Source organism: Ornithorhynchus anatinus, chromosome 9 (genome assembly GCF_004115215.2).
Source record: "Ornithorhynchus anatinus isolate Pmale09 chromosome 9, mOrnAna1.pri.v4, whole genome shotgun sequence".
NCBI lineage: Eukaryota > Metazoa > Chordata > Mammalia > Monotremata > Ornithorhynchidae > Ornithorhynchus > Ornithorhynchus anatinus.
The window spans coordinates 59,831,944-59,850,606 of record NC_041736.1 but is presented as its reverse complement, the minus strand read 5'-3'; the positions used below and the strand labels follow the sequence as shown (position 1 = coordinate 59,850,606).

At 57.9% G+C, this 18,663-nt stretch overlaps 1 protein-coding gene across 1 annotated transcript in view; it reads right to left on the bottom strand.

Annotated features, from left to right (window-relative positions):
• Positions 1–18,385, bottom strand: part of FBXO11 (F-box protein 11) — an 87,942-nt gene extending 69,557 nt beyond the window's left edge. Inside the window, exon 1 of the mRNA XM_029071468.2 lies at positions 18,321–18,385. The gene's annotated coding sequence lies outside the window, so the exon portion shown is untranslated. The remainder of the gene's footprint in view (positions 1–18,320) is intronic.
• Between the last annotated feature and the right edge of the window lie 278 nt (positions 18,386–18,663).

Here is an 18,663-nt window from a genome sequence, read left to right as displayed (position 1 = left end):
GCCTTTTCCCGGAACTACGGCCCCACGAGGGCAAAGACCTCGAAAGGAATCCTGCGGACCGTCGGGGGCGGGGACGGGTTGTATTGGACTCTCCCCGGGCGCTCAGTACCGCGCTCTGCACGCAGTAAGCGTGGCGGAGTGGAAAGAGCCCGGGCTTGGGAGTCAGAGGCCATGGGTTCTAATCCCGGTCCCGCCCCATGACTGTGGGCAAGTCACTTCACTTCTCTGGGCCTCAGTGACCTCATCTGAAAAACGGGGTTGAAGACTGTGAGCCCCAGGTGGGACAGGGCCTGTGTCCAAACCGATTAGCTTGTAATCATAATAATAATGTTGGTATTTGTTCAGCGCTTACTAGGTGCCAAGCACCGCTCTAAGCGCTGGGGGAGATACAAGGTCATCAGGTTGTCCCACGTGGGGCTCACAGTCTTCATCCCCATTTTCTAGATGAGGTCACTGAGGCCCAGAGAAGTGAAGTGACTTGCCCAAGGTCACAGCTGACAAGGGGCGGAGCCGGGATTCGAACCCATGGCCTCTGACTCCCAAGCCCGGGCTCTTTCCACTGAGCCACGCTGCTTCTCTTGTATCCACCTCAGTGCTTACTACAGCATCTGGCATAAAGTCAGGGTTTAACGAATACCATTATTATTAGTAGTAGTAAGCGCTCACTTCATTCAGTCGCATCTATTGAGCGCTTACTATGTGCACAGCACTGTACTAAGCGCTTGGAAAGTACAATTCGGCAACAGGTAGAGACGGTCCCTACCCAACCACGGCCTCACAGTCTAGAAGGGGGAGACAGACAACAAAACAAACCAAGTAGACGGGCATCAACAGCATCAAAATCGATCAATAGAACCATAGATAAATGCGCATCATTAATAAAATAGAATAATAAACATGTACAAATGTACACAAGTGCTGTGGGAAGGGGAAGGGATAGAGCAGAGGGAGGGTGGGAGTCGGGGCGATGGGGAGGAGAGGAGGGGCGGAGGAAAAGGGGGGCTCGATCTGGGAAGGCCTCCTGGAGGAGGTGAGCTCTCAGCAGGGCTTTGAAGAGGGGAAGAGAGCGAGTTTGGAGGATGTAATAATAATAATATTGGTATTTCTTAAGCGCTTACTATGTGCCAAGCACTGTTCTAAGCACTGGGTAGATACAAGGTAATCAGGTTGTCCCACGTGGGGCTCACAGTCTCAATCCCCATTTTCCAGATGAGGGCACTGAGGCCCAGAGAAGTGAAGTGACTCGCCCACGGTCACCCAGCTGACAAGTGGCGGAGCCGGGACTCGAACCCATGACCTCCGACTCCCAAGCCGGGGCTCTTTCCGCTGAGCCACGCTGCCTGAGGAGGGAGGGCGTCCCGGGCCGGAGGCAGGACGCGGGCCGGGGGTCGGCGGCGGGACGGGCGCGAACGAGGGACCGTGAGGAGGTGAGCGGCGGCGGAGGAGCGGAGCGTGCCGGCCGGGCTGGAGCAGGGGAGAAGGGAAGTGAGGGAGGAGGGGGCCAGGGGATGGATAATTCATTCCACTGATTGTAAGCTCGTGGCGGGCAGGGAACGCGTCTGTCGCCTTTGTTAGACCCTCCCGGTCACTAACGCAGGGCTCCCAAGCGCTCAAAAAAATGCCATAAATACCGGTAATCGATAGATGACGCAAACCTTGAAGGGAGAAAGCCGTCACTGACTTCCCAGGAGAGACGCGAGCTCCGAGACAGTTCCTCTGGCCTACTTTGGAACATTTATTATAAGCGCACGGCTCCTCACCCCCCACCCTCCTCCTCCTCCTTCCCTCTCCCTGCTCTTCTTCCCTCTGACCCATTCGCAGTTCCCGTTTCAACCGGGGAAAAAAAAAGAACACACGGGTTTTCCGCCGTCTTGCATATCTGGATGTTGAACAGTGTTTTTCTTTTCTTTAATAGCTATTTCCCGCTGTAGACCGTAAGCCCCTTCCGGGCAAGGAACGTGTCTACCGTCTGTGTTGTCCTCTCCGAAGCGCTCCGCACACAGCCAGAGCTTAATAATAATAATGTTGGTATCTGTTCAGCGCTTACTATGTGCCGAGCACTGTTCTAAGCGCTGGGGTAGACGCAGGGGAATCAGGTTGTCCCACGTGGGGCTCACAGTCTTCATCCCCATTTTACAGATGAGGGAACTGAGGCACGGAGAAGTGAAGTGACTTGCCCACAGTCACACAGCCGACAAGTGGCAGAGCTGGGATAGTAGATACCACACGGACTGATTCCCGCCCGCGTCTCCCCGGTACGCGTCTTCATACGGATGATCTCATTTTAAACTCATGACGTCTCCGGGAGGCGGGAAGAGACAGGTGCGATCCTCCTTATCTTACCTACGTAGAACAGGAGGCCCGGACTTACCCGAGCTCAGCGCGGGCGGGGAACGTGTCTGCTTATGGCTGTACTCTCTCCCAAGCGCTCAGCGGAGTGTTCTGCACACAGTAGGTGCTCAAGAAATACAATTCTATTTATTTACAGTGACGCTACTGATGCCTGTCCGCTCGTTTGGTTGTCTGTCTCCCCCTTCCAGGCTGTGAACCCGTCGCCGGATAGGGATTGTCTCTGCTGCCGAACTGTTCTTTCCAGGCGCTTAGCACAGTGCTCTGCACACAGTAAGCACTCCATAAATATGAATGAATGAATGAATGGACTAACATCAATTGGGGACTAGAACTCAGGCCTCCAGACCCTCCGGCCTATAGGCTTGATGGGGAAGGCTGAAGTCCAAGCTGTCTTCACAGTGGGATGGGGGGCTTCTTTTTTAATCATTATTAAATAATAATAACATCGAGCACCAAAGCGCTTACTACGTGCCAGGCACTGTACTAACCGCCGGGGAGGATACAAGCAAATCCAGTTGGACACGGTCCCTGTCCCGCATGGGGCTCATCGTTATCATTTTGGGGAGCAAAATGGAGGGTTGCCCACCGAGCTTCGGAGCCGTTCAGAGCCGAGCGCCCATTTATAGAGAGAATCGGAACGCCCGGGTTTCGTGTCGGGGTTTGGACGGGTGAGGAGTCAGGCGACTGGAAGACGAGCCAACCACTCGGGCGGGCTAAATAAAAATAATAGTAATAATGTTGGTATTTGAGTGCTTACTATGTGCCGAGCGCTGTCCTAAGCTCCGGGGGAGATACGAGGTGATCAGGTTGTCCCACGTAGGGCTCACCGTCTTCATCCCCCTTTTACAGATGAGGTCACTGAGGCACAGAGAAGTGAAGCGACTTGCCCAGGGTCGCACAACCGACAGGCGGCGGATCCGGGATTCGAACCCACGCCCTCTTGACTCCCAAGCCCGGGCTCTTTCCGCTGAGCCCCGCTGCTTCTCTAAGATGTGCCAATCCCGTCCCACTGACTCCATACCGTAATAATAGCAACCGCGCTACTGGTTAGGCGCTACGGGGCAGACGCTGTAAAGCACCGGGGAGGATCCGAGCGCCACGTGGGACAGGGACCGTGTCCGACTTGATTTCCCTGTATCCACTCCGGCGCTTAGAACAGCGCCCGGCACACGGTAAGCGCTTAACGACCTTGGGCAAGTCCCTTCACTTCTCTGTGCCTCAGTTCCCTCATCTGTAAAATGGGGGATGAAGCCTGTGAGCCCCACGGGGGACACCCTGATGACCCTGTATCTGCCCCAGCGCTCAGAACAGCGCTCGGCACATAGTCCTTAATAACATTATTATCATCATTATTATTATTATTGAGTGGCAGAGCCGGGATTAGAGCCCGGATCCTTCGGCCCCCGAGGCCTAGGTTCTAACCGCTAGGCCACGTTGTTGCTTATTAATATCACATCTCCTCCAAGAGGTCTTCCCCGATTAAGCCCCCCCTTTTTTAAATACAAAAATAACGATCTTTGTCATCTCCCCTCTTCTCTGCGCGTACTATGAGCTTGGCCATGTGCCCCGGTAAGGACCTTGCCACACCGCAGCCCCACAATACTTCTGTAAGTACTCTCACGCTCTATTATTTCCCCTAATCTATCTTAAATATCTGTCTCCTCCCGCCCCCACAGAAAGTAAGCTCGTCGTGGGCAGGGACTGTGTTAGACCGGGAGCCAAGAGGGACTACGCCCAAGTCATTCATTCATTCCATAGTATTTATCGAGCACTATGTGCAGAGCACTGTACTGAGCGCTTGGAATGGACAATTCGGCATTGCCCGACGACGGGCTCAGGGTCTAAGCGGGGGAGACGGAAGGACAAAAACAAGACCACATCATCCCAATAATCCCAATAATAAGAAGTCCCAACTGGATATTCTGTCCCCGGGGTCCCAACAGGGCTTACCAATTATCATCACTACCACCAACTCTGTTGTATTCACTCAAGTGTGTTTACTGAGCGTTTACTGCGTGCAGAGCACGGTGCTAAGCGCTTGGGAGAGTACAATAGGAGAAGCAGCGTGGCTCAGCGGAGAGAGGCCGGGCTTGGGAGTCGGAGGTCGTGGGTTCGAATCCCGGCTCTGCCACTTGTCAGCTGGGTGACTGTGGAGGAGTCACTTCGCTTGGCCTCAGTGACCTCATCTGTCAAATGGGGATTAACTGTGAGCCTCGCGTGGGACCATCTGATTCCCCTGTATCTCCCCCAGTGCTTAGAACAGTGCTCTGCACATAGTAAGCGCTTAAATACCAACATTATTATTCTTCTTATTATTAATACCCCCCCTCCACTCCTGACTCCGTGCGGATGCGTGAAGATCCATTTTGACTTGTCCACGTTTTCCTTTTGCATTTAAGAATTCATTCGTTCATTTCATTCAACGGTATTCATTACTGTGTGCAGAGCTCTGTACTAAGCGCTTGGAAAGGACAATTCGGCAACGGATAGGGACGAGCCCTAACCAACAGCGGGCTCACGGTCCAGAAGGGGGAAAGAATGATTCCATGGAGGCACTTGACCAGGCAAGCCTGAGTTCTAGCAGCAAGAAAACTGAGGAAAAATACCAGGTCCCGAGTTAATCGCCTTATCGTAATTCTGGGAGGAGACCCTCTTTCTCTTGAATAATTACGGTATTTGTTAAGCGCTTACTGTGTGGAGACAAGCAGATGGGGTTGGACCCAGTCCCTGACCCACATGGGGCTCACAGTCTCAATCCTCCTTTTACCGACGAGGAAACCGAGGCCCAGAGAATAATAATAGTAGTATTGGGATTTGTTAAGCGCTTACTATGTGCAGAGCACTGCTCTAAGAGCTGGGGGAGATACAGGGCAATCAGGTTGTCCCACGTGAGGCTCACAGTCTTCAACCCCATCTTCCGCATGAGGGAACTGAGGCCCAGAGAAGTGACTCGCCCACAGTCACACAGCTGACAAGGGCAGGGATTCGAACCCATGACCTCTGACTCCCAAGCCCGGGCTCTTTCCGCCGAGCCACGCTGCTTCTCCGAGGCGAAGCAGCGCGTGAAGCAGAGGAGTGCCTTGCCCAGGGTGACAGAGCAGACAAGCGGCGGAGCCGGGATTAGAACCCAGGACCCTCCTCCGGGGCTCTCGCCTTCCTTCCGCCTCTCGAAGCCGGATCCGTAGAAACGAGGCACGGCAGCCCCGAGGAGGAGGGGCCCGGTCCACGTCATCCTCTAGACCGTGAGCTCGCTGTCCGATGTTAGACTGTACTCGCCCGAGCACTCGGTACAGTGCTCCGAACACAGGAAGAGCTCAATAAATAGAATTAATAATAATAAATGACTCCAACTAGAGCTGTTGGAACAAAAGGACGGGTTGGGGGTGGGGGGGGGGGAAATACCATTTCCCCTCTAAGTTGACACAAAATTTGGTTTCTAGTAGTCTTCTGTTTCCTGCGCTTCAAAAACAAACGAAGTTGTAACGCGAAGGGCTTAGACCGGAGGGATCGCTGCGGGTGGGGGAAGATGTCCGCCGACCCCGCGGCACTGTACTCTCCGAAGCGCTCAATAAATACCCCCGATGGATGGATGGACGTCCTACAGAAAGCCGCACGACGGAAGCACAGCGCGCGGGAGCCGGGGCAAGAGCCCGTCGGGAGCAGGGTTTTGCGGGCTCCCTGAGCCACGTGCACTAACGGGGGGAAAACGGGAGCTCAAGGGGGGTCGAGCTCGTTTGCTCAACTCCGCGTCCCCCCGGACCCGTCCGCGCTCCCCCTTTTCCCGCCCGGGGAAAGCCGGCAAGAGCGGAAAACGGGTTCCGAGGGTCGGGCGGCTTTCACTCTGCTTCTGGAAGGGAAGCGGCGCGGCCTACGGGGCCGGGGGAGTCGGGGGACCTGGGTTCTAATCCCGCCTCCTGACTGCTCTGCTATCTTGGCGCGGGCAGGGACGGAGCCCATCTAGTTGCGTCGGGCAGGTCGTTTCACACCTCAGTTCCCTCATCCGCGGAACGGGGATTCCACGCCACTTCATTCGATCCTATTTATCGAGCGCTCGCTGTGCGCCGAGCACAGTACTAAGCGCTTGGGAAGTACAGTCTCCCTCCGTCTTAGACTGTGAGCCCCACGTGGGACCCGATTATCTGGCAATCCGCCGCAGTGCTCGGTGCGGGGCTTGACGCGCCATACGCGCTTAAATACCCCAGTTACCATTATTATTGTTTCATGATACGCAGGAGTTGGAGTCAGGTTCTACGTCTATTACACTTCCGCACACGGTAAGCGCTCAATAAATACGACCGAACTCCAAGCGCTAGGAGATGGCGGTTAAGACATCTCTCACCAAGGCGTCTCTTCGCCAACTTGACCAGGCCACCCGCTAGACTGTAAGCTCGCGGTGGGCAGGGAAGGTGTCCGTTACCTTGTCCTCTCCCAAGCCCTTAGCACAGTGCTCTGCGCACAGTCGGTGCTCAATAATTACCATTCACTGACCGGCTTTCGGCGAGAAGCAGCGTGGCCTCCCGGAGGGAGACCGGGCCGGGAGTCCGAAGGCTCTGGGTTCTAATCTCGGCTCCACCACTTATCCGCCGGCAGACCTCGGCCAAGTCACTTCACTTCTCCGCGCTCAGTTCAGTGCTCCGCACACACGATCGACTGACTTGGGCCTCAGTTCCCTCATCTGTAAAATGGGGACTGAGACCGTGAGCCCCACGTGGGGCAGGGACTGCATCCAACCCCATTATCCGGTAGCTATTCCAGCCCTTAAATACCACAATTATGATTATGATTCACAAAATAAAGGTCTTTTTGACTTCTACCTCTCTCCCTGCCCCTTCCTGACTCCGGGCGGCTAGAAGAGCAAGCGGAGGGTCCGCTTGGAAAATGACCCATGGTTTACCCCATCGATTGTATCTGTGGAGTGCTCTGTCTGTGCTGAGCACTGTCCTAAGCGCTTGGACAACGCAACAATATAAGAGACACATCCCCTGCCCACAGCAACATTACAGTCTAGAGGGGGAGAGAGACATTAATGGAAATAAATAAAGGTCAGATATGGACACGGAGGCCGTGGGGCCGGGGGGGGGGGGGGGTGTTTAAGAAAGGGAGGGAGTCAGGGTGAGGCAGAAGGGAGAGGGAGAAGAGGAAAGGGGGGCTTAATGTGGGAAGACCCCGGACAACAGGGTCCCTTCGAGGCCTCGGTCCCCCTCCTACACCCCAGAATCGCATCCTTCAAAGCCCGATCCGGCTTTGGGCCTCGAAGGCGGCCAGCTCCCTCCTAGACGGCGAGCCCGTTGTTGGGTAGGGATTGTCTCTGTCGCCGAACTGTACTTTCCAAGCGCTTAGTACAGTGCTCTGCACACAGTAAGCGCTCAATAAATACGACGGAGAAAAAGAAGCCGCTTCCCCGACGCCGCTGAGCTCCGCCCGTCCGCCCGGTGCCCCCTCACCCGTTCCCCGGCGCTGAAGGAGGCATCTGACACAAATCCCCTCACCGTTCCGACCCGATCAATCCCACCGGGGGCTCCCACTCCCTCCGGTCCGAACGGAATTTTAGCATCTTCTAACTGCTCTTTTCTTCTCCCTCTCCCGTCCTTTTCCGTCTCCCCCAGGCAAGGCGGTCCTGCGGCTCCCGCCCGGCCCGGCGATACGGCTCCCGGGTCCCTCCCGCCGAGCCCACCTTGCCGATCGCTCAAGATTCTCCTCGGGAAATCTCCAAGAACTGCCGAGCGGCAAGGATGGGCACCCTTCATCCTTACGGGACAACCCGCCACCCTGATTCATCCTCGCCCCGCCTCACGTTCCAATAAGGAAAGAACTCGAGGTCATCCCTTTGGCTTTTCCCGATCCCGGCTCTGCCCCTCGTCAGCTGTGCGATCGTGGGCAAGTCACTTCACTTCTCTGTGCCTCAGTGACCTCATCTGGAAAATGGGGATTAACTGTGAGGCTCCCGTGGGACGACCTGATTACCCTGTATCTACCCCAGCGCTTAGAACATAGTAAGCGCTTAAATACCAACATTTCTGGCACCGGTAAACACTCAGAACTCGTCTCCGTCCTCGTCGGGCACAGCCCCCCCTACGTCGGCGGTATCTGGGGCACCTTGCAGTCGCCTGGATTCTAACCCCGGCTCCGCCACCTGCCCGCAGTGTCAGCTTGGGCAAGTCACTTCACCTCTGGGGGCCGCGGTGACCCCATCTGTCAAATGGGGATCGGGGCTGTGAGCCCCCCCACGGGACACGGACCGGGTCCAACCTGATTACCCTGTACCTACCCCGGCGCTCAGTACGGTGCCTGGCACATAGTAAGGGCTTAACAGATACACTGATTATGATCACGGTGCCTGGCATACAGTAAGAGCTTAGCAAATACCATAAAAAACAACCCAAACCAAAAACTAATAAGCAGGGACCTCCCCCAACGAAACCAACTTCGGGAAACTGACTACGCAAGACGTCTTCGCCAGGGACGAAACAAGCCCAGAAGGCGCTGCCCTATTTCTGGCTCTTTCACCATCCACCGCGGTGAAGCGGGGGTTGAGCTTTTGGGGAGGGGGACGGCTTTCCCGGGAGAGGAGGGGCGGGAGGCCGGAAAATACCCGGCTAACGCGGGCGGCGGAGACCGCGGGAGATGCCCCGGGCTCCGGCCCCGCATCGGCTTGACGCCGTGCCAACCCAGATCCCCGCGCGCCCTTCCCGGAGTGTGGCACCCCTGCCCGCCCAGCTGCTGGGGCACTCGGGGGCCCCGGCCTCCCGCGCGAGCCGCCGGCACTATCCTCCGCTCCCCCTCGCGGGTTCTTCGCCCCGACGTCTACACGGGGGGGCCCGAGCCTCGGCGGCGTTTGTGCCGGGAGACGTCGTCGCCGATGCGCGAGAGCGAAAGCTGGGCACCCCAAGGGACCGGCGCAAAATCCTGCCTTTCGCTCGACTGAGCATTTTGCAAGTTGGGAGAAACAGCGTGGATGAGAGGAGACAGCCCGGGCCTGGGAGTCAGAAGGACCCGGGTTCTAATCCGGCTCCGCCACCTCTCTGCCGTGCGACCCGGGGGCAAGTCACCTTCACTTCTCCGGGCCTCAGTTCCCTCACGTGTAAAATGGGGGAAAAAGAGCGTGAGCCCCACGTGGGACAGGGACTGTGTCCGACCCGATTAACTCGTATCTACCCCAGTGCTTAGAGCGGTGCTTGGCACGTAAAAGTGCCTAACAAACTCCATCATTATTAGTACTAAAGGCTCTTTCTTATGCAATAAGCTTAAAGCTAGCTGTTCTGAAACTCAAAAATCTCATGATGCTTTCCTGATGGGCTACGAGAGCACAGATCGCCTATTCTTAAAAAAAAAAAAAGTTCCTAACTCGGGATAGGAGGAAGAAAGACAGTTTCGTTTCCCCGTTTTTCCAAAGGCCGATGACAGCGAACCATGACATTCAAGCTGCCTATAATCTCTGAGCCAAACAAACGGCCAGAAAAGCATCACGCTGCACGGCGAGGACACTAATTATTGTGTCCTCCAACCCCCCTCCAAACGAGCCAATTTGAATTCCCCGATCGGGAAACTGCCTCTAAGCGGGCCCGACTCAAACGCTAATTTAATGTCGGTTTTCTGCCCCCCCCCCCCCCCCGCAAAGCCTCGACCCCTGACTCGCGCAGAGCTCTGGAACGATCCATTTCTCGATGCCCCGGCTCTCACTACTAATTCATTATTATTTTTATGGTTTGTTAGGCCCTTACTACGTGCCAAGCACTGTTCTAAGCGCTGGCGCAGATGCCAGGTAATCGGGTCGCCCCACGTGGGGCTCACGCTTTTAATCCCCGCTCTGCAGATGAGGTAACAGAGACACAGAGAAGTTCAGCGACTCGCCCGAGGTCACACGGCAGAGAAGTGGCGGAGCCGGGATCAGAAGCCACGTCCTCCGACCCGGGCTCTTTCCAAGAGAACGATGGTAAGAGAACGATAAGAGCAGCAGCGGCGTGGCCTAGTGGAAAGAGCGCGGGCCCGGGAGTCGGAAGGACCTGGGTTCCAATCCCGGCTCCGCCGGCCCGGGTGACCTCGGGCAACTCGCTTCCCTTCTCGGAGCCTCGGTCACCTCGTCCGTACAACGGGGATCGAGAGGGGGAGAGCCCCAGCGTGGGACAGGGACCGTGTCCGACCTCATTACTCTGGATCCACCCCAGCGCTCAGTACAGTGCCCGGCCCATAGTAAGTGCGTAAATGCCATTAGAAAAAGAGGAATTTCACGCCAAGTCCCCGATCCCGAGGGGGAAAATCCCTTCCTCTTTCCACGTGAAGACCTAATGACCTGCCAGAGTTGCGGTCCCACGAGAGGGGTCGCTGAGTGAGTTAGTACAGTGCTCTGCACCTAGTAAGCGCTCCATAAATACTACTGAAGGAAGGAACGAGCGCGCAGAAATGGGCAGGGGAGAGCGGGTTCAAGACGAGGAGCAACTAGCTGGGCGCCGCTCAGCTCAGAGAGCTCCAGGAGGGCCGATGAGTCAGTGATCGAGTGAAACGACTTAAAAAAATAAAAGTTAACCTAATGCGATGTACTCAGGGCTCAGTGGCAAGAGCCCGGGCTGGGGAGTCAGAGATCACGGGTTCAAATCCCGGCTCCGCTGCTTGTCAGCTGTGTGACTGTGGGCAAGTCACTTCACTTCTCTGGGCCTCAGTGACCTCATCTGTAAAATGAGGGATTAACCGTGAGCCTCACGTGGGACCACCTGATGACCCTGTATCTACCCCAGCGCTTAGAACAGTGCTCTGCACATAGGAAGCGCTTAACAAATACCAACATTATTATTAATTATTATTATTAAAATGGGCATTAAGACTCTGAGCCCCACATGGGACAACCTGATCACCTTGTATCCTCCCCGGCGCTTAGAACAGTGCTTTGCACAAATAAAGCGCTTAACAAACACCATCATTATTATTATGATGATGATGATTAACGGGAATCTGCCCCTCAAGGACCAGGAAGTCGTCTACATTCTACCAGAGCGTGTCCGGTTTTGCATTCTATATTTTTTCAAGTCGGGTGTAAAAAGTTGCCAAGGTCCATAGAAAGGTAGAAAAATGATTCCGACGCAAGAAAAGTCAACCTAAGAGAAAAAGTGTGTGCGCCACTGGGGGTGGGAGGGAAGACTGTGGAACGAAATGATTTAAGGGGGATTCTGTGACCGCAAGAGAAAAATAATAATAATGTTGGTATTTGTTAAGCGCTTACTATGTGCAGAGCACTGTTCTAAGCGCTGGGGTAGAAACAGGGTCATCAGGTGGTCCCACGTGAGGCTCACGGTCTTCATCCCCATTTTCCAGATGAGGTAGCTGAGGCCCAGAGAGGTTAAGTGACTCGCTCCCAGTCAGCTGCCAAGTGGCAGAGCTGGGATTCGAACCCACGACCTCTGACTCCCAAGCCCAGGCTCTTTCCGCTGAGCCACGCTGCTTCCCAATACCTTGCTCCGTGTCTTTCGGGGTAGAATTTAGCCCGGGGAGCTGGGCTTAAATTGCATCCAGAGCGACTGAGATTAGGCTCGCCGTGTAGAACTTTATAAGACCATTAATGAGGTACTACATCAGACCAGCGATCCGGCCCGCCCAGTACGCTTGGGGACAAAAGCCACAAGGGACGCTTAAAGTGTAAGCTCCTTGAGGCCAGGGATCGAGTCGAGTACGTCTACGGTCCCCGTCCCCAACTTGTAGAGCAGTGTTCCGCTCCCAGAAGGCGCTCACGTACTACCGAGGACGACGATGACTTGTTCTATCTACCCCGGCGCTCAGCACGGTGCCCGGCACCCAGCGAGCGCTTAACGAAGGCCATAATGCCCATCATCGGCGGTACGTGAGCGTCTGCTGTGAACAGGGAACTGTACTAAGCGCTCGGGACAGCACAGTATCACAGAGCTGGCCGCGCCGTTCCCCGCCCACGCTAAACTGACGGTCTGGAGGTAGAGAGTGATCGCTGAATTGTGGAATATCGTTCGCTAGTTAAATACTAAGGTCTTCCCCGATTAATCCCTCTTTTCCCCCACCCAACTCCCTCTCTCTCCTGCATCATCTGGACACCCGGACCTGTACCCTCGAAGACCCTGACGTCCACCCCACCTTCCGCCCCTCGGCGCTTCTGTGCCGATCTGTGTTTCGGTTGTATTGAAAGATGCACGTAGGAAGCGCTCAGTAAATGGACTCTACCGTATTGTCCTCTCCCCAGGGCTTAGTACAGCGCTCCGCACACATTAGGTGCTCAGTAAATACCACCGACTGACTCGGTGGTCCTCTCTGACAGCCATCCAGGCAAGAGGAGCATCCCGAACTTTGCTCTCTTGCCCACGGCAGCAGGAGCTCTAAGCACCCAAAAGCCTATCTGGATTGGAAGCCCATTACGGGCAGGGAACCGTTTCTCCGGACTCCAACGGGTCGTACGGTCCTCTCCCAGACGCTTAGCACAGTACTCCGCACGCAGCCGGCGCTCGATCGATGCCACCGATCCTTCGATCGATCACGGAAGGCGGAGGAACCTCCATCCCGAGGACGAGACGCTTTTAGGGGTGGATGGCCCTTCCGCCTCAAAGGTCCCGCCTCCCCTAATCGCTCCCACAATGTGAGATCTACTCGTTTTTCAAAGAACAACTTATGGCGGAGTAAAGACGGTTATAGATCCAGGGTTCATAGATGGGTCAAGTCTTCTAAACAGACAAAAAAAACAACCTCAACCATTTTCATTAGCCAGCCACCTGCGTCTCCCTCACTCTACCAAAAGTATCACTGGAATGGAGGGAATTTCTCCTTTTCAGGCTAGCAATTTCTGCCCTCCTTATGGTCCCTCTTCTTGGTTTTCCACCACGCTATCTGTTCAGCGCCACGGGCCAGGCGCCGAATCACGAGCTGGGCAGATGCAAAATAATCAGGTCGGACCCAGTCCACGTCCCACGTGGGGCTCAAGGTCTTAGTCTCCATTTTACAGATGAGGTAACTGAGGCACCGAGAAGTCAAATGACTCGCCCGCGGTCACGCGGCAGACAAGAGGGGGAGCCGGGATGAGGACCGGCGTCCCGTGGACTTCCATTATTATTATTATTCCATTATTGACTTCCAAATATCATTATTATTATACCAGACCCGTGCGCTACCCACTAGGCCGTTTATATCCTCTCTCTCTCTCTCCGATCATTCTGCTGCCTTCGTCTCATGGTGAAGTTTTTCCTAGCTATGGTGGGGGGGGGGGGGGGAAGAAATCAATCATCTAGAAACCCAGATCGGCCAAACTCCGCGAGCTACGGCGAACGACGACACGCTGGCTTCTCTCAGCCGATCTGTTTATCAAAATGAAAACGCAAAAGACAGCTCTGACTAAAATGAGGCCCGACTTTTTTCGGTGAATTTCAAGAACAGGCCGAACTTCAGCCCGTCACCCGACGCGCTGAAACCCGACATGGAAGGGAGGGGAGTCGGGTCTCATCGGTTCAAGCGAGAAGTCCTTTGGGTCCGTGGGGCTCATTTTTGAACGGAGCCTGGAATTTTACAGATTTGACTCGACTTGGAATTTCGCTTCCTCGCTTGACCAACTTCAGCTGCTCCCGTAGGAATGCGAGCTCATCCCCCTTCCACCAGACACCCCAACCACTTCTAGCGGGCCTTCTGAACCGGCAGACTTTTGGAAAGCCTTCTTCCTAACCTTTCTGAAGAGCCCCCCGGCCCTCCCGGGCAGAGTGAGACCGGGGGGAGGTCCCCCCCCAGCTTCAGATTGACTTTGGAACACCGTTTTAAATACCACTTTCATCCATTTTCATTCCAAGAACCACGCTTCCTTGTTTCTGGAATCCCTCAAATTATTTTCCCTTGTGCAAAATGCGGTCTTTTCTCTGAAATACAAAACCTCAAGAAGTTGAATGAGCTGTGGCAAAGTTCATCCGGGCGGTGAGTCGGCCTCAGACGGAGAATGGGGGGGGGGGGGGGGGGAGGGGGGGGGATTCCGGGCAGGATACGCCCAGGCCGACTAGCAACGTAGCCTAGCGGGTAGAGCGCAGGCCTGGGAGTCAGAGGGCCCGGGTTCCAATCCTGGCTCCGCCAACTGCCTGCTGTGTGACCCCGGGCAACACGGGTTTCTGAGGCCTGATTTCTCTAGGGCCTCGGTTTCCCCATCTGTAAAATGGGGATCCCACGCCTCTCCTCCCTCCTGCTTAGACCGTGAGCCCCAAACGGGACGGAGACGGGGCCCGACCTGACCGACCCCTATCTACCCCGGCGTCTGGACGAGTGCTTAACGCACGGGAAGCGCCTGACGGATGCCATTATCGTCATCACCCTCATCAAGAGAAGCAGCGTGGCTCCGTGGAAAGAGCCCGGGCTTGGGAGTCGACGGTCACGGGTTCGAATCCCGGCTCCGCCGCTTGTCAGCTGGGTGACTGCGGGCAAGTCACTTTGCTTCTCTGGGCCTCCGTTACCTCATCTGGAAAATGGGGATGAAGCCCGTGAGCCCCACGTGGGACAACCCGATGACCCCGTATCTACCCCAGCGCTTACAACAGTGCTCGGCACATAGTAGGCGCTTAAATATCAACATCGTGATTCTCATCATCGCTGCTATTAAGGACCCCTTTCAGTTTCTTCAGGGCTCGGGGGAGGCCCAAGGGATTTCTTCCCCTCGAGACTCTAGACGTTGACCCGGGCGGGTGTGAAGGGAGGGACGAAGCCTACGTTCGGAGGAGGAGGAGGGAAACGAGGGAGGTGAGGAGGACGGCTGCGCGGCTCGAACACGGGCCCGGGAGTCCCGAGGACCTGGGTTCTAACGCCGACTCCGCCACACGTCCGCTGAGCGACTCTGGGCGAGTCACTTTGCTTCTCCGCGCCTCGGTTAACCTCCTCGGGGATAAGAACGCGAGCCCTACGTGGGACGGGGCCTGGGTCCAACCCGATCAACCGCCTCTACCCCGGCGCTGAGAACAGTGCCCGGCCCGGGGTAGGCGCGTAACGGGGACCCTCACGATAATGATCATTTAGACACCTAGACGACGACTAAAACTAGGATCGCAGGGCCCGGAAAACTGCCGGAGTCGGGCAATTGTGCCAGAACATTCCAAGCGGCGACTCCTCGATGCCCCCCCTGCGCTGAGCCGGACCGTTAAGCCGGGGGGAAACGAGGAATCCTTTCCGACGAAATGAGCTACCGACCACCAGGCTGACCGGTCTCGACCGCGATCCCTAGATCACCCCCGGGCCGTCCCACCGCAGCCGGGCCGGCCGGCCCCTGCCCCCTCCCCCGTTCTCAAAGGACCGGCCTCCCGTTCGGGAATCCGGCGGCCTTCCATTCTGGAGTCCGGCGACATTCTAAGGAGAGGAAAGGAATCTTCCCCGGTCCAACCGTATAGATCTCCACCTGGGGAGAACCCGCCACTTGACCGACGCCCCCCCCAAAAGTCATTTCTGAGGCCCCCTTTCATTCCGTCGTCTTTATTCGGCGCTCCACCGCGTGCAGACCGCCGTACCGAGCGCTCGGGAGAGGACAATTCCACGTCAAACGGACACGTTCCCGCCAGGCCGGGGGCCGAACCTCTTCTGCTCGGGCCCCGTCCCTTCCCCGGACCAAAGGTTCCCGGGGCTAGTCCCGTTGAGAGGCAGCGGGGCTCGGCGGAGAGAGCCCGGGCCCGGGAGTCAGAGGTCGTGGGTTCCGATCCCGGCTCCGCCACTCGTCTGCCGCGGGACCGCGGGGCAAGCCACTTGGCCGGGCCTCGGTTCCCTCGTCTGTAAAGACGGGGATGACAAGACGCGAGCCCCACGTGGGGCGATCTGACCACCCCGCCCCTCGGAACGGCGCCCAGCCCACGGCGAGCGCTCAGCGGGTACCGCCGACAGACGACGAGGCGGCGCCGCCAAAGCAGCCCCGGCGATCTTCAACCCTTTCACGCGGCCCCGTCCGGGAGGGCGCCCGCCGAAGCCGACGGGGGTCCCCGTTTCCCGGGGAGGTCCCCTCGAGGGCCGACGCACGCTCGGGGTCCCTCCCGCCCTCGCCCCCACGGCGCGGACGTCGCCCCGACCGGCCGTGGACCCCGACGGGCATTTTAAACCCCGTCTGCCGGCGGGGGAGGCGGGGGGCTTCTCCGTCCACCTCCGCCAGGCCTTCCTAGAATCCGGCCCGGACGGCATCGCTCCCCGTCCTCCTCCCGGTATCCCGGACAAAGCGTCATAAGAGGAGGCCGCCGGCCTGACGCCCCGTCCTAAAAGAAGAGGCCGTTCCCGCCCCACGCGTCGCGAGGGGGATGGAATTCAGTTATCGGCCCCGAAAGGATAAAGGGTGGAGGGAGGGGGAGAGAATCAACCCAGAGGGGCTCGAGATGAATGTGCCACAAGTGGGGCGCACACCGCGCGCGCACCAAAAAAAAAAGAGAAAAAGGGGGTCCAGGGCAGAGAAGGGGGGAGAAAAAAATGGCATCGCGCGATTTTAATTAAATTATAGATCCGCTTTGAATCAAACGGTTTCCCCACCCACCCGGGCCTTCTCCCCCAGTTTCTAACCGGCACGGGGACCCCAAGACGAAAGGCTCCCCCTCTTCGACCCCGTTATCCGTCTCGGCCAAAGTGTCGGGCGGAGGGGAAAGAGAGGGGTGGCGGGACACCCCTCGGGGCACGTCGGACAAAAGGAAAAATCCCCCAACGCCCCATTTCCCCAGCTGAACGAATTCCCGGGACCCGAGGGGCGTCCGACGGCTTTCTGGACGACGGTCCTTCACTGGGGGGGGGGGGGGCCCAAAACGGTAAAGGAAAGTACTTCCAGAGACGAATCTCCGCCCTCTCGGGGATTAAAAAGGACTGGTGGAGGGGGTGCGTTATTTTTTTGGGGGGGGGGGGGGGGACGGCCCCGGAAAAAGCAGCCCCTTCCCAGCCGGGCCTCAACATGCAAAATGTCTCCTAACAATTCCCCTCCTCCTCGCAAGCGCCGCCCTCCCCCCCGCCCCCGGCTCCCAGGCCCGCGCAACCCGGCCGGGGGAGGGGGGGGGGGGGGTGTTTAAGGGGGAAAAAAAGCCCTCTCCCCCCCCCCAATCTGGCAGGTGGGGGTGCAAGAGACGCCCCCCTTTTCCCTCCCCCGGGGGGGGGGAAGATCAATGGCCACCGAGGAAGGGATCCGCCAGCCAGACAATGGTGCTGCCCACACCGACTGACACCCACACTGCGCCTAGGCCTCCGCCCGGCAAACGCACACACACCCCGGATTCCCGGGGGGTCCGGGGGGGGGCCCCCCCCGGGGGGGCGTTTTCTCTTTTGGGGTGGGGGGGGGTTTGTGGGAAGCAGAGCTGGGAAGGCCGACTGCGCAGCAAACGGCGGAGGGGAGCGGCCCCCCCTCCAACAGGCCCCGTGACTGGGGGGGCGGGGAAGCAGAAACGGGGGGGGGGGAAGGGGGGAGGAAAAAGGGGGTGGGGGAAGCAGAAACGGGGGGGGGGAGAAGAGGGGAGGAGAAGAAGGGAGAAAAAGGGGGTGGGGGTAGGAAGGGGGGGAAGAAGAAGGGAGGAACTGGGGGGTGGGGGGAGAAAAAGGGGGTGGGAAGAGGAAGGGAGAAAAAGGGGGGAAGAGGAAGGGAAGGAAAAGGGGGTGGGGAGAAGGAAAAGGGAGGAAGAAAAAGGGGGTGGGGGGAAAGAGAAAGGCAGGAAGAAGCAGGGGTGGGAGGAGGAGGAGAAGAAAGAGGGGGTGGGGGAAGAAGGAAGAGCCCCGTCCCCCCACCGTCGCCCCCTTTCTTCTCCGGCCCGGGCCCGCCGCCCCCCAACCAGACAAAGCGACGCCTCGGCGGGAGCCCCCGAGGGGCCGCCGCCGTCCCCCCCCCGGGACCCCCGGGACCCCCGGGGCCCGCTTCACCGGCCGCGGCCCGGAAGGCCCGACCCCGGCGAGGCCCACGCCCCACACTGCGGCAGGGCCCGGGGAGGGAGGGCGGGAGGGAGGAGCAGGACCCCGAAGAAAGGGAGGGGACGGGGGGTCCGGGCGCGGAGCCTCACCCCGCTCCCCGGCGTTGTTCCCCTCCGGAGGCGGCGGAGGAGGCGGCGGCGGCGGCGGCGGCTGCTGCGGCTGCGGCTGCACGGGAGGCGGCGGCGGCGGCTGCTGCTGCTGCTGCTGAGGCCCTTGTTGTTGCTGCTGCTGCTGCTGCTGCTGTGGCGGCGGCGGCGGCGGCTGCTGCGGCGGCGGCTGCGGCTGCACCGGGCGCGGCCTGGACACTCGCCTGGGTCTCCGGTGGGCGGCTCGGACGGAGTTCATTTGCCGGGCTGAGCCGCACGACGCGCGCGGGGGGAAACTGAGGCCCGGGCCCCGCGGCCAGAAAGGGAGGAAGAAGAAGAAAAGGAG